We start from the raw sequence: 16,358 nt of genomic DNA, 5'->3' as shown, positions 1-16,358 counted from the left end.
AAGGAAAATGCAGAACAAGGAAGTGTGCAGTTTGTTTTTGCTTTTAAAAAGAAGCATATTTACAGAATGTCTTTTTTTTTTCCTTTTTTTTTTTTTTACCTCTGTCATCTGTGACCCATTCGCCTGTTCAGCCAAGATATTTTGGCTTTTTTTCCCTGGGAAACCAGTGGGTGGGTGAATATGGAGGAGCCAAGAGTTAACAAAATACCAGCAGATGCTGGAACCGAGAGAGAGGATTGTCTTTGGCCTCACAAGCAGAGCTGCACCCCATTTCCCATCCTCCCAGTCTCCTTTGAAATAGACTGCTATAACTCCCTGCTTGAGAGGATTTCCCAGTTCTGATAAAGGAAATCTTCACTAACACTTCCTGTCTCTGGGCCATCACGGCTCTGCCTTTCTGAGGATGCCCTAAGCACTGTAGGAAGTAATAGCATTGTCTTTGAAGTCAAGCTTACTGTTTTGAATCCAGATCCATCCTTGAATCTAACTCTACCATTTACATCTGGGTGGCTTTTGATGAATTTCTTAAATTTTCTGAACCGTTTCCTCATCTGTAAAAGAGCTAATAGTGCCTACCTCGTCAAATTTGTTAGAATTAAATAAGATAATATATATGAAGTGCCTTATGTTACCAAACACCTGATTGATATTCAATAAATGAAACACTTGTTGATACTAAATTACAGGGCTTTTGCAATACCACCCTTTTATGTACAGCTTTTTGTTTCCCCTGTGACCAAGAAGTGGGCAGTAGTAGCTTTTTAACTTGATTCTAGTGGCAGGAGAGGCAAAGTGAATTAATTTTTTTTCCTTATCAACTTTAAGGAATAACGTACACAAAATAAATCTGTTTAAATTCAGTGAGTTTGACAGTTGCTCTGCCCATGAAATGACTACTACAGTCAAGATACAGAACATTTCCCTTAGTCCCCCCAAAATTTCTCTTGTCCCTTTGCAATCCGTCCCTTTCTTTTTCCTCAGCCTCAGGCAAGCATTCATCTGTTGTCAGATGAGTTTGCATTTTATGTGAATAGAATTATGTAATATACACACTTTTGGTTTGACTTCTTTCAGCATAATGTTTTTTAGATGTGTCCATGTTGGTGCATAGGTCCTTTTTATCACTGAGTAGGATTCCAGTGTATGGATATACTACCTATTGATGGACATTGGGGTTTTTTCAGTTTCTGGCTATTTTAAGTAAAGCTGATAGGAGCATTTATTTGCACATCTTTGTGCAGATATATGTTTTCATTTCTCTTGTGTAAATACCCAGGAGTCAAATGCCTGGGTCATAGAATAATTGTTTCTTAAACTTTTTAAGAAATTGTTTTCCAGACTGGCTGTACTATTGCACATTCCCAGCAACAGTATGTGATTTTCAGTTGCTCTGCATTCTCATCAGCACTTGGTATGGTCAGTCTTTTTCATTTTAGTTTTTCTGATGGGTTTACAGGTAATAGTGTATAACTGTGGTTTCAATTTACTTTTTCCTGATGTCTAATAATCGTTAGCATCTTTTCATGTGCTAAATGGCTTTTTGTATAGCTTCTTTTGTGTAGTCTCTGATTAAGGCTTTTGATCATTTTTTATATGGTTTCATTTATCTTCTTGTTAGCTAAGTTCTAAGAGTTTTTTTAAATGGTCTGGATACCAGCTTTTTGTAAGGTAGAACTAGCTGTAATTTTTCTGTTGGTGTGTGAAAACATGTATTTTCTTTCAGTATGGCTTGCCTTTTCATTTTCTTCAATGGTGCCACTTGAGGAGCAAAAGCTTTGAATTTTGGTGGTCTACTTATTCTATTTTTCTTTTATGATTATGTTTTTTTGTTTGTTTTTCTGCCTCAAAGTTACAAAGATTTTTCTCTTATCTTTTCTTCGAGGAGCTGTGAGTTTTAGCTTTTACATTTAGATCTATGATCCATTTCAAGTTAAATTTTGTATATGGTGTGAGGTAAGGATTAATATGGAAATTATCTTTACAGTGTTTTATGTATCAGGAACTCTAATTCTCAATAAATAAGTGTTCTAAGGTAATTATCCCTCATTTTAATGATGAGGAAAATAAGTCTCAGAAAGATTAAGTATCTTGTTCAAATCTTACAACCAAGATTCAAGTCCATGATGGCCCAATGCCAAATCCCATATTCTTTCTACTCTATTACACTGGCATTTTGTTTTCAATATTGAATTGGAATCTGTATTTTAAAAGCCCAGCTATAACCTGTGAGAAGGGTATAAAAATACGGGATGACGCTGCCATTATCAGGACATTCATATCCCCAAGCACAACCTTATGACATTAACTATAGCAGGTATATTGGAATTAGGGCCCGGGGCTCCATGTCAGGCCATTTGCTTAGGTCTGTATTTCAGAAGCTATAAATACAACTCTCTTGGTGCTCTCTTGACAAGAAACCTTATTATGAGTTCTTCTTCCATTTTACAGCGGTCCATCTGAAATATGAAGTTAAGTGCCTGGCCACACACCCAGTTAATCCTTAAGAGCACCCAGCTGGATAGCTGAGTCTCACTGTGTTTTGCTTCAGTTTTTATATTTGGAAAACAAATAATGAGTCAGTCTCCCTTCTCTCCCTCTCTCTTCTCCACCACCCCTTCTAAATTCTCTTAGATTCTGTGGTCACACTAGGTAAGTATCTTTTCCCTAAAATATCCTTTGAGCTGTGACAGACTCATGTGAGAGGAGAAGTCCCTTACTTTCTGATATTTAATTCCCCCCTTCCCCTTTGAAAGAAAGGTCTACTTAAGGCTCTTTGTTTTTGTTATTTTAGAAGAGTCTGAGTCTTACTTATTAAGACAATTTTGTTTCTTTAAAAAATATATATGGGAGGGTTTGTGAAGATAACAGCTGTACCTCTCTGTTCTTGCTTTTCAACAATGTAGCTTTGGTAAATTCATTCTTTCTTTCTTTCTTTCTTTCTTTCTTTCTTTCTTTCTTTCTTTCTTTCTGAGGCTGTATGGTATAGGGGGAAGAGCACTGAGTTTTGAAGTAAGAAGTTTGTAGATTTGAATTCCAGCTCCAGTATTTACATAAGCAGCAAATCACTCAATCTCTGTGAAGTTGAACTTCCTTTTCCTTGCCTGTAAAATGGGCATAACAAGTGCTCTATGGATTTGTCATAGAATGTCTATACGATGTCTGGCACGTGTGTGTGCTTATATTATCTCTTCCTGTTCTCCTCTTCTATTATATCTCTTTCCAAAGAATAAACACTCTTTTTATGGGATACTTATAAATAGTCTGAGGAAGGGGTGTTTGAGACTTGTAAAGGATGTTTTTTAGTATGGAGCCCTAATTTTTTTTTTTTTAAATTTTTTTTTTTTAATTTTTTAATATATGAAATTTACTGTCAAATTGGTTTCCATACAACACCCAGTGCTCATCCCAAAAGGTGCCCTCCTCAATACCCATCACCCACCCTGCCCTCCCTCCCACCCCCCATCAACCCTCAGTTTGTTCTCAGTTTTTAACAGTCTCTAATGCTTTGGTGGAGCCCTAATTTAAGATGCCTTAACAAATATACTGCTTTGTTTAAGCTGGGTAGTCTTATATCGAAGTCCAGCCATGGAAGGTGAAGCATTAAATTCATTCTGCCTGTTTTTTCCCTTGAGGCTGCCAAGTAGATTATCCTGGGTCTCTAGAAACAAACTCTACATCTGAGTGTTTACTAGTGAGAAGCTTATCTTCTGGGCAGAAGCCTAAGCTGGGAGAAGAATGGAAGAGAAAAGATAGTCTATTTGGCTAATACAGACAGGATCAAGTATAGGTTAATGGGAAGAAGGGAACTCAGTTTACACATTTGGGAGTACCTCCATCTTCTGAAATATAGCCTCCAAAACATGAATCTCTGTGTCAGTGGTGGGATGGGGACAAACCAGTGTCTCTCGGTAACTTCTGGTTACCACACCTTAAAAGTAGCCTCATTTTCCTGTCTTCCATGGGAGTCTTCTTTGCATTTCAGTCTGAGGAGTTGGCCCTTCACCCATTAAGGAGTCTGGGGTCTCCCCAGTCACCATTTCAAACCTGTCCATCCTTTGAGATACAATTCAGGGTTTACCTCTTCCAAGAAGCCTCCTTTGGCTACACTGCCAAGCTGGATGGTTCCTTGGCCATCCTAAAGCATTCAAGTAGCCTTGAGAATCTTAATCTGTGAATATTTAATAATTATAGACTGTGTGTGTTGGAGGAGGGAGATTGTTTACAGAGATAGATCAGATGTAGTACCAGTGCCTGGCACTTACACTTGACTACTCCTTGTACACTTGTGTTTCCTCAACTGGATTCTCAAGCCTCTCAGAAGTCTGGTGATTACTTAACTCTAACCTAAATCTCTCCTAATACGTATAAATGTAGCTCTAATTTCATTTCATTTGCCCAGGCTTCATACTGTCTATAATTTTGGGCATAGTTTATCTCACTTCACATTATAAGTTTTAAAATGCTTGTTATAAATTTTGAAGATAATTTAATGACTGCAATGCGATTCAGCCATTAAAATACTTTGTAGCACCAGAATATTGGATCCTTAGCGTTTCTGGATAAAGAACAGGGGCATCATTGTATTATTAAGGCCCCTTAGTCAGACTTATCCTACGCAGCTTACCACTTACACCAAAAACTCTATTTTTCTCTCTTTAACTGTATATAGAATATTTTGGCTTTCCAACAAGTAAGATGAGATAATTAGTCCATTCCTATCATAAGGTATGTATTGTTTAACTAAATAACATTTACATTCAGATTTCTAAAATAAAGAAGTCTTAAGTTTCACCTGGGGATTGATTCTAAGAATTAAAAACTAATAAATATCCTTTTCAGTATTACAATTATATAAATAATTACAGCAGAGAAGAATTGCATAAGTTGACCCATAGGAAGAAAATAAAGTTCTTTGGTACCAAACCCATGACACTTAAACGAGACTATTTCAAACATCAAGATCAAATAGATTCTCTTTCTACATTCCATCACTTGCCATATTTTCTTTGCTTCATATTTACACCTTGTCTTTGTTTTTTGTTTTCTTGGGAGTTTTGGATTGCCTTTTTTTCCTGACTGAAGAAAGAAGCATCTGCCTTTACCTTATGACTAACATCAGTTGGCTTCCTAATCATACTGTTTGTTTTAGGGAAATAACTTTCATCTTTTATTTATTTATTTTTTTTACATTTTATTTATTTTTGAGAAAGAGAGAGAGCACAAATGGGGGAGGGGCAGAGAGAGAGGGAAACACAGAATCCAAAGCAGGCTCCAGGCTCTGAGCTGTCAGCACAGAGCCTGATGCAGGGCTCAAACCCACGAACTGTGACATCATGACCTGAGATGAAGTCAGTTGCTTAACCGACTGAGCCACCCAGATGCCCCAACTTTCATCTTAACACATTCTTCTTTAAGTCCACAGAGTTCCTGTTCTAATCTCAAAGCCTACTATCATTTCATTGAAGTCCTGGGTTAAATCTCCTTTCTTGTACCCTATGTCATCTCTTTCTTAGAATCCTTTTTAACTTTGCCATAAAGCATCCCTGAAAGCATCTTTCAGAAAGAGTGCATAGAAGTTAAACTTTCTATGTTCTTGTGTGTCTAAACTGTTTCTACCCAGCTGGTTCTTTAGAAAGTTCTTCAATTAATCACTGATTTCTGCTCTTTTTCCTGACGTTGCTCTCCTTATTCTTTGATTCTGTGATATCAGTTACAATAGCTACTAGCTATAAGTGAGCTTGAAATCTGGCTCATCTGAATTAAGGTATGATGTAAGTATAAAATACAAATCAGATTTCAAAGAACAAAAAGACAAGATAAAATATCTCATTTTTACATTGATTATATATTGAAATGATAATACTTTGGATATACTATTATAATTAATTCTATCTGTTTCTTTTTACTTTTTAAGCATAAAAAGAAATTTCAGAATTACGTATGTGGCTTGTATTACATTTCTTTCGAACAGTACTGCTCTGATCCCCAGCATGATACCTTTCTAGGCCTTATCAAGAAGCAGCATTGGCTACTACATGTATCTTTTCCCCATGTTCCTTTACCTGGCTTCCTTCACTTGGGTGGGCTGTAGATACATCTACATTGTAGCACATCTACCAATGTAATTCCATCTACTTCCCATCTTTTGAAAAGTGTTAAAAATTTCTGGTCTAGGGGTGCCTGGCTGGCTCAGTCAGTAGTACATGTGACTCTTAATCACATGTCAATTCAGAGTCATGAATTTGACCCCTCCCATTGAATGTAAATATTACTTTAAAAAAATAATAAAATGCATTAAAAAAAATGTTCTGGTCTGTTCTTTTTCTTTATTCTTCTCTCCCACCCTAAGCACAGGTATTCATTTATTCAGCCTTGTACTACTTTGTCATGTCTTTGGAATCTGGGAGGGAGGAGAAGTAAACATATTTTCAGTATTTCAGTTGGGTAACAGAAGATTTTACTGATTCTTTCATTATTTTGAACAACAGTATGATGGTCATCTTCATGCATAAGTCTATCTGCATCTCTGGATATTAAGATGGATTTATGAAGTAGACATACAAGTTTAAATTATATGATTTTTTATGGATATTCATATACATATTGACACATTTATTCCCCCCAAAAGTAGCAATTTATGTTCTCAGTTGATAATTCAATAAAAGATAGGAGCTGTTATCCAAGAAGTCCCCAGATTCATTCTGAATCCTCTTATTTGGGCCTTTTATCTCAGCTTTTGTGGGAAGCATGGCCTGTTTTCTGAATCACTTAACTTTTATAAACCTTCATTTTCTTATTTGTAAAGTAGAGATAATCATACCCTGAAGTAATGTATATGAATGTTCATTTAAAGTAATATGTTCATTAATTCATTTCAGTAAGTGTTGAGAGCTTCCTATGTGGACTAAGTACCTATGCTATACTGGGAACTGTGGGGGATGTCCAAATGATATAGACCCTTACTTCAAAACTAATTTCATATGGAGGAAATAAAGTGGGATGTAGAGAATGCTTGAGTGGCTCAGTCAGTTGAGCGCCAGACTTCGGCTCAGGTCATGATCTCACCTCACAGTTAGTGGGTTCGAGCCCCGCATCAGGCTGTGTGCTGACAGCTCGGAGCCTGGAGCCTGCTTCGGATTCTGTGTCTCCCTCTCTCTCTCTCTGCCCCTTCTTGGCTCACTCACTGTCTCTCAAAAATAAATAAATGTTAAAAATTTTTTTAAAAATAAAGTGGGATATAGGACACATTCATAAGAAACTATAACACAGGTCTTTTTGTGATTTGTAAGAAGAGGTACAGACAAGGTGTTAAAGGGGTTTAGTTGAGAAAGTTTTGCATTCTACTTAAAAATCAAAGGAAACAGTCTAGAGGAAGTGGCATTGAAGGTAATCCTTGAAGGAAGAGTATCATTTCAGTGTATCTGGGGAGTAAGATTGGGGTACATAATGTGTGAGGATGAGCCCAAGCACAAAGGCACAGTGGGGAGTTCTGGGCAGATCAGTTGACAGTGGTCACTCTTGGCAGAAGCAAGGAAAAATTATGGGTAGAAATGTTTGTTTCTCTGAGTATCCTTATTTACATGTGCCACAGAATGAGGTACTCCCTATATTTATTTCTGCTGTGCTTTGATAGGGAAGATAGAGAAATCATTTTAAGCTGTTTTAGCTCTGACCAGAATTGAGTAGGCGAAGTCCATCTTGTCCATAGGGGCAAGAACACAATATATTTACACTGGCCTTTCTCTCCCACAGAAGACGGAAATTATGAGACATTTGAAAACAGTTCTGAGGCTATGACACATTATATTTATCTAATTAAATAATAACTGGCTTCAGAAATTTTAAGGTGGGGTCAGAGGAAGAAAATTCTTGAAGAATAACCAAGACAAATTAGAAGGTGGCAATAGAGAGAGAGTAGTGAAGGAATTAGACCTTTGGTATCATCATGAAAAGGTAAGAAGTTTTGTGAAACAAAGATAAGGATTCTGCTTTCTATCCTTCTTTCTGGCCCTCTCCCTTCTAGGACTTCACTTTTCAACTCTTGTTTGGTATCTTGAGGCTGTTGTCTGACCATCTAGAATTATTTTGAGTATTACCCTCCTCCCTCCCTACCACCGTGCCCACGATTTTTTCATCCTCAGCAACATTCAGTATTCTCTTTCTTGTTGCCTATGAAATGAATAAGACCCCGAGACATAACTGGGGAATCTTGTATAGCATACAAAATGTAGGTGTGACAGGAGGTAGCCACGTAGTGTTCCTTGAATAATCATTGCCTTCAGCTGTGCTGAGCTAGATCACTGGTACACACTGTGGTCAAGGCTCAGGTAGCATTTAGGTTCAATTCAAATATATTGCCAAAAGGAAATGATGAAAGAAGTAGCTGTCCTGATCCTGAACTAGAGTCATCAATATCAGAACTACAGATGGTTTCTTAAAAGACTTCACTCTTTCTGATTTACCTTGTCAAAATGATCAGCAGTTTCACTGTGTTTACAGCTAATAGCACTACTAGGGCCCTTTTCTTTAAATGGTGACTCCCAAAGAACAGATGCTCAGAAGCTACCATATGCTTGCCTACCATATGGGCTCAGTTCCCACCCTAAATGAGTCTTGTTCCTTCCTGCCTCCATGTCACTGTTCATCAGTTTGGTGAGGAGAGATGATTTGGAGCTACAGCTGGGCTTGAGACCTGTAACCTTGGGCAATTTTTTTTTTTAAGTAGGCTCCAGGCCAAACATGGGGCTTGAACTCACAACCCTGAGATCAAGAGTCACACGCTCTACCAACTGAGCCAGCCAAGCACACACACTCACACACCACACACACACACACACACACACACACACACACACACTTTTTGTCTTGGGCAAATTTTTTTAACTGATTAAATACTTTGAGATGATGATGATGATAATAATAATACTTGCCTTTCCCCGTGTCATCTGTTATAAGGTATCAATCATTTATGTGAAAGTACTTAGCATAGTATCTGTCACATGGAAAGTACTTTCTTTCCTCCATTTCCAAGGGAGCTTCTACTCCTTTCCCCATCTCTATTAAAATTCTGCCCATCCCTTATTGAGCCCTTGTATCTCCAATAAAACTTTTCCAGTAAAAACTCAGATGCAAGAGATAGAGGCTGTCTGTTGTATCTTTGCTTTGTAGGATTTTAGCTTTTGAAGAAGGAGTTTTAAGTTGTAGGGGGAAATGGCACAGGAAAGGGTAGATGTCTGAACAAAATAGCATTGTATTTGGAAGCAGGAAAATAAGGGTCAGTGAAAGACAGTATGCAAATGATATTAAAAAAAAGGGTGTCTTATCACTGAATGCAAAGTGATTGATTTTTAGCCCATCTTATTCCAGCAGGCCAGAGACAAAGGTTGTCTCCAGTTCCTAGTATTAACCACAGCAAAGGGGCTACTCACTCCTTTTTATTCAGTGAGAGCTAGCTACCAATCTCCTGGATAACTCTGAGCCTTTAGAATTTGATGCAACATCTTGATTAGAACTGGACAGTCTGTAGATTTTTCTAGGAAGGCCTAGCTTGGTCAGCAGAATAGAAAGCATCCAGAATGACATCAGTTTGGCAAGCTTTGAAGGGAACAATTAAAGATGGCCAACACAACTGCACGTTCTTTTATTTACCATTTCACACCTGGTGCAGTCAGGAAGCTACATTTAAAAAACAATTTTCTTCAAAAACCAAACCAAACCAAAACAAAACAAAAAAACCCCAAAACCCTGTAGTCAAAAAAGTACTCATTCACTGTAAAGCCGGAAGGATTCATTCTTTGGAGCCGATTGTTCACATTTGTAGAATTTACAATTTTGTAGATGGAAGGGGCCTTTGAGTTGAATAGGGTCTTGAGAAGGAAACAAAAGGCTCTTGCTTTCTGCATGAACAGGGTTCATTCACAAGACAGTTTTTCTTGATCTACGAGGAGTGATTTCAGACAATTAGCTAATTGGTTGAGGGAGGTGACCTGTCAGCTTTGCAGAGAGGATGTCTGCTTTTAGGGACCCACATAGAGAAGACATCCTAAGCTTTCTATGACAGCCAAAAGCAACCCCATTAATCCTCCTATGTAATGGCCAGTCATAACCACAGATAAGGAGTGCATTTCACTTGAGAGTAAAGCCATGAAAACCCGACCAGCTGCCAACAGCTGATCACTGTCACCATCAGCTCAGTGTTGTTTTAGGCTTTGAAATATTTCTGAATGATCTTTCCAATTTGCTCTATTGTAAGGGGATAAGTGACCCTCCAGAAACAGTGTACTGTTTATTTTTAAGTGTTATCAGATGCTTAGTTTGTTGAAATGACACTTGCCTATTGTATAGAAAACAAGGGCAGAACTCATTTGTGGCCATCTTGAAAGCCCAAATGGGTGCAGAAAATGAAAGAGGAGATGGAAAGTTTCTGTAGGCAAATGTTAAATTTTTCTGGATTTCAAACATGAAAGAAATTCAGAATGGAAGAAGAAGGTCCTAGAGTGCTAAGAAGGGAATCACGAGAAGATAACTGATTGGGTCAGTAAGTTGAATCCCTTTGCCCCTGGTCTGAGAGCCAATGAAATTGGTGTCATTGTTTTTTTGAAGCATATTATTAAGATGTATCCAGGATATAAAATTTTACGGTAAGAATGGCTATGACCATCATAGGAGGAGCAGTCCCTCCAAACAAAACAACCACTGGACTGGTCATTAAGACACCTGAGTTTTCAGAGAACACGTGCACCCTTGTTAGTGTCATGTAAGAGTCAGGGTTTTGGATCTGTCATACATGGGCTTCAGTTCTGTTTGTGTCACTTACCTACCTTATAATCTTGGTTAAGCACATGGGAAGTATATCAGGAATATTTTCAATTTATTAAGCTAATGGAGAGTGGTTTAAGTCACCACCACATTACAAGAATTCTATGATAGGCAGTTGCCACCTTAGTTTTAAATACTCAGTGTTGTGCTTAAAGATGCTTATTCTTTGTATCTTCCTACTCAGCCTTCCGTAACATGCTGGCTTCTACTTTGTGGAAACAGGAAAATCAAAATGGGCCCCAGCAGATTTCTGCTTATGTCTCATTGTACAAAGTGTGGCACACAGATACCTCCATTTACAATAAGGGCTAGAAAAGGAAATGTTCTGCTTCTAGACTCTGTAATGAAGGCAAATGAGACAGAGACTGTGAATGGGTGTTATGTTATCCAGCCAACACTGCAGTGTTGGCTCAACATTCAGTTCATGGTAAATGCTGTGACGACGATGATGATGATGATGATGACGACAGATAATCCCCCTCATGCTCTTCTCAAGATTCCACTGATAGGATATTAAACATTTTACACTTTATGAAGTAATTTTACTTACCTGTGTGAAGAGTTTCTTGGTGGTTATTGTTATTGCGTGTTTGGAAGTTCCTTGATGATTGATTCAGAGAAGAAATGTCAACCAGGAAGGATAGCACAATCCAGGCCTTCACATTGACCTGGCCCAGCTCCAGACCTCCAGCCTTTCTAGACCACCCAGAACCACAGCAGTTGCTCACCACTCTAAACTCCTAGTATCACTTATGACATGTCTGTTTGCTGCTTTCTATTTTTTAAATACACATGGCTTCTTAACTAGATTTGGAGCTCCTTAATTTCACGGTCTGCATAGAATGTGCCCTCTGGAATGTACAGAGGAACCCAATTGCTATTCATTTATTTACAGAACATTTTCTGTTTCTTGCTGTTACCTGGATGTGAGGTACTGTAGTTTTGGGGTGTGATTAGAATGATGGTTTTCTGTGGGGGAGGAATTTATTTTCTTTTGCTCAAACCCCTACCATTTTTTCCTCCAACATCCCCCTTCTTGCTCTTCTCTCCTAAGAGAATAGTAGGGATTCTCAGGGGATGTACTTCTGGAAGTACATCATTCCATGTACTTCGATCTCTTCTTAACTAAGTCTTAACTTTGCCTTAACTCTGAGGAATTTTGCCCTACTTACTCTAGTAGGGCAAAAATTCCTGCCCCTCACTGCCATCTGGGAGACTACAGCCCAAAGGAAACCCTTTTGGGTTTCTTCTTTGGTGTCTTTTGTACACTCTGCCACTGCTTCTGTATCTTTTTGGAGAGTTGACTCAAGAGGCAAATAGAATTGGGCAAGGAAATCAAACCCATTAAAATCTACAATAAGATGTCAGTGATTATGTGACCCTTTGCTGAGACCAAATGCTAAGAATGTCTAGGATCTTGGAACTTGAGGATATTAGATGAATGTTTAACAAATAGTTTTTAGTAGCGAAGCCAGTTGGAGAATCCTTTTGCCCAGTCCAAGGTGCTTTTAACATTGTTCTCTGCTAGTGCTATAGTCTTCAGAAGTCCATAATGGAATGTAGATGCCAGAGGAAACATAGCCAGATTTCTGAATCCAGAGGAGTTCTTCTCGTTGCCTTGACTCTGCAGCTTTAGAAGTAGAGATGAGGGTAGTTGCTAACATATTTTAGTTTAATTTATATCACTTCCTAAGTCACTAATCCAACTTATTTGTTTTGTTTCTAACTGCACAAAAGCCAAGAATTTCCAAACATCATTTTTCTCCTGTCTTTTGGCCACTAATTTCCCCATACTTTATATTCCTGACTGATGATGGCTGTTGTTTAAATATAGCAAATGAAATGACAGCTGGGGTACCTATATGTCCTAAGTTCTAAAATAAACTTAATGTGCAGATATCCGTAGACAAAACAAGACTCAAAATCCTAATTATTATCTATTAATATTATGAAGCATTTTGCCAGGGCTTGGGAGATTTGAGGTGTCAGTTAATTACCACCCCACTTTCTTCTTATATAGAGAAAAGGAAGAAGGAGCAGAATGAAGGTATTGACTCTACTCATGGCTGCTTAATAGCTCCTAAGGTGTAGTCTGAAGTCAGAAATCTAGGACTGCTCTTTGCAATGAGAGAAATCTATATCCCCAAGGAGTCTGTACAGTGAGAAAAGAGAAAGCCGAGGATCATAGAGCATTCGTCTAATATCCTCATACAAGCATCCCCACAAAGACTGAAAAGGAGCACAGAGGTGCAGGAAGTTGTGGTATAAGATAATCCAAAGGATTTGGGAGCAGCCTTCAGGAAAGGAGGAGTACTTGGCTGCCTCACATGCTGCCAAGAAATCAGTGAAGGTACGAGCAGCAACAACAAACGTATCCCTAGGATTTTACAACAAAGGAAGTCTCAGATCATCCTTGATTTAAACAAAACAAAGAAAAAAGTACTGTTCTCCCAGCCCTGCCTCCCTAGACTCGAATCACAGAGGACCACCTACAGTTTCTTTTCTAATGTACCTGCACATCTGGCTCACACTGTGTATAAAAAATAGGATACTGGAAGATCTTTGGCCTCACATTGTTTATTATAAACCTGGAAGAAGGACTTACCGTATGTGTCTATGTTTGAAGGATGATTGGTGATAAGATTTTCCTTTGTAATTAGGGCCCCAAGTTTCGGGCTATGAGGACTTATAAACTGCTCAATTAGGAAGCATGCTGATGGAATGGCAGGGCAATGAGCTCTTCAAAAGTTATGGCAGGTCTCTGACAGCCCAGCACTGCTCCCCTCCCTTCTGTTATTTGTGGAACCCATCTTCCCTATCAGACCGTGAAGTTCTGGATCCATTGTTGTTCGGTGCTGGGAGGGGGGCAGGGATTACACCAATTTGGGGCTCAATAAATGTTTGGCAGAATTAAGCTTCTGGAAGTATAAGAGAAGGGGAAGGAGAAGGCTTTGAAAGCAAACTCCTGTCTTCAGATTTCTGCACTGGCCTTAAGACATGGAAGGAACTCCCCAGGCCTGCTTCTGCCTCTGAGCACCTACTTGCCTCTAAGCATCGTTTTCAGAATCAAACAGCACTCTCTTATAGCTACCTATTGGTCTCCAAATGTTGCATATTAGTTGCCCTCGTGTTCAAGCCAAGCTTTGACCTGACATCACGTATGCCTTCAAGGGCAAATCAGTTTCCTTGCATTCCACTGCCAAACTTGTGCAGGTCTTCCAAGCTTTTAAATCTTACTAACTCCTGGATCTTTGAGGTTTATGACTTAATAGTCTGCCTCACGGTTCATGAGTTCAAGCCCACATCGAGCTCTCTGCTGTCAGTGCAGGGCCCACTTTCAGATCTTCTGTTCCCTTCTCTCTCTGCTCCTCCCCTGCTTGCACATGCTCTCTCACTCTCTCTCAAAAACCAATAAAAATAAATAAATAAAATTCACTTGAAGATACAATATCATTTATACTACCTGTCTACTCTCATCACCTTTTATGTCAAGCTATGTGTACAAGGTACTGGGGTTCCTACCTTCAGTGCTATGATGACTTGTATGAATAAAGAGCCTTGAACACAGTATGGACTTGATGAATGTTAAATGGAAATTTTAATCACATCAGGTGCCTGATGAGCTTTTCAGGGGAATAAAGCCAATGCTAAGTTGATGTCACTAGGTTTGAGGGTGGGGAGAGCTTCAAGCCTGGCAGCTTCCTCAGACACTTCTTGAAGAACTAAGGGCCCTCCCACTAGCATCCAATAGCCTGTGTATTTTTAGTCCTCACTTTTCATGTAAGTTTCCCGTTAACCGCTTGCAGGAAATCTTTTCTTGGACATAATCTGCCCATTTCCTGAAGTCTTCCTCTCTGCATTGTGTCAGTTTGGGGATGAATCAAGTCAGCAGTTTTAGAGAGTGTGTGTTCTCTTCCCTGCCGCAGCCTCCCCCTTTTGTGGAATACCAGAAAGCTGCCTTTCTTGTCTGTTTCCAGGGGTGAAGAGAGGAGGGGCAAGCCCTTGGTGTGTGTCAGCCTCTTAGGCTGCCTGACACAAATGTCCTTTTGTATGTGGAGGGGGGCATGTGTGTGTTTTTCCCCTTCCCAATGGACACTTTCATTTATTAGGTCCGGATGGTGTCCTCAGAGCTGTAAACAATGGTGTAGGAGATAAAGAGCTGCCTTAGTGAGGAGGCTGTGGAGGCAGCAAATGGCTTTTCTTCTCTGTCCCCCACTCCCTTTGTCCATTGTGAGTTTCATCTGATTTGAGCCGGACTAGGTACCTCTGTCATCCCCTTCTAGGGCTGGAGCAGTATGGACACTGGGCCTTTTACCTCAGAGACTTCAAACTTGGAGAAAGGTTTTCTATGATAAGGATAGCAATCCCTCATGTCTGTACAGTGTTGTTTTTAAACATGTTATGTCTTTTGAGGAAATGAAATTCTGACTTTGTTATCCCTTAAGAATGTAGGATCAAAAGATCCGAGTTTGAGTGCTGACCATTAGTAACTGTGAGACCTCAGGCAAGTTATGGAGCTAATAACAGTTCCCACCTCAGAGAGTGTTCCAAAGTTTAGATAAGAAAATGTGTGTAAAGTGCCTGCCACATCGGAAGTGCCCAGTAAAAAACAGAGCTGGTGGGAGAGGGTGTTCAATGAGATAACGGAGAGGAATACGCTGTACATGAAAATGCTAAACATCTTAGTTACTATCTGATTTGAGGTCTGAGAGTAAGCATTTTCTCTCCCCTCTAAAGCTACCCCTGCACCTGCACTCTCATTCTGACCTTTCCTTACCTTTCTCAGACACGGATCACTATGGGCTCTTCTTTCACATATTAGCACAGATCTGCTATCTGAAAGCAAACCACTGTCTCTCCAGGCCAGCCTGTCACCCAGTGTTTGGCACAAGGCAGGGTTCAACAATTACTTGAATAGATACTCAGAGTGAAAAACTTTGAAATGCAGCCCCTTTCCCATTCACAGGGGCCTGCCCTTAGTCACTCAAACTTGTTTTTTATTTTTATTTTTATTCTCATATTCTGGGATCAGTGCAAGAGATGGAAACCATTCCAGATACTTTGAACAGGAAGGAATTTAATAAAAGGAATTAGATGCTTACCAAATGGTATGAAGAACTAAAGCTATGTGTTCTGGTCTACGATTTGTCTCTTCACCCCCAATACCCCTGGAGTGATCAGTCTAACACCCCACCCCAACTCAGTCAGTGGCTGTGAACTAGCAGTTGGCAAGTCGGACTGGAGAAGCCACTGCTACAACTGCCCCATGGCACTCTGGAAACTGGAAAGTGCATAAAACCCTTTCATGTCTGGACCCTTGCAGCCAAGGGAACAGAAAAAATGGTCTTCCCTTTGCTTCCATTTTGTATGAGTGCAAATGACTGGCAGATTAACTGCAAGTGAATCTGGAGAAGGTGATTTTTTTTAGTTTTCCAGTATTTCTAACTAGAAGGGGAGTGGAGTAGAGGTTGAGTGAGCCAAGTTATCATATACCACACCAGCTTCATCTCAAGAGTATTTCCGGTGGCAATATGACAGAA

The 16,358-nt window shown here is 39.3% G+C and overlaps 1 protein-coding gene across 1 annotated transcript in view; it reads left to right on the top strand.

Moving 5' to 3' along the window:
• GAB2 (GRB2 associated binding protein 2) overlaps positions 1-16,358 on the top strand; it is a 189,193-nt gene that overhangs the window by 61,321 nt on the left and 111,514 nt on the right. The gene's annotated exons all lie outside the window — the stretch shown is intronic.

This window comes from Panthera onca, chromosome D1, assembly GCF_046562875.1.
Source record: "Panthera onca isolate mPanOnc1 chromosome D1, mPanOnc1 haplotype 2, whole genome shotgun sequence".
NCBI classification, from domain to species: domain Eukaryota; kingdom Metazoa; phylum Chordata; class Mammalia; order Carnivora; family Felidae; genus Panthera; species Panthera onca.
Note: the sequence above shows the minus strand (reverse complement) of the source record. Positions and strands in the feature narration are given on the sequence as shown.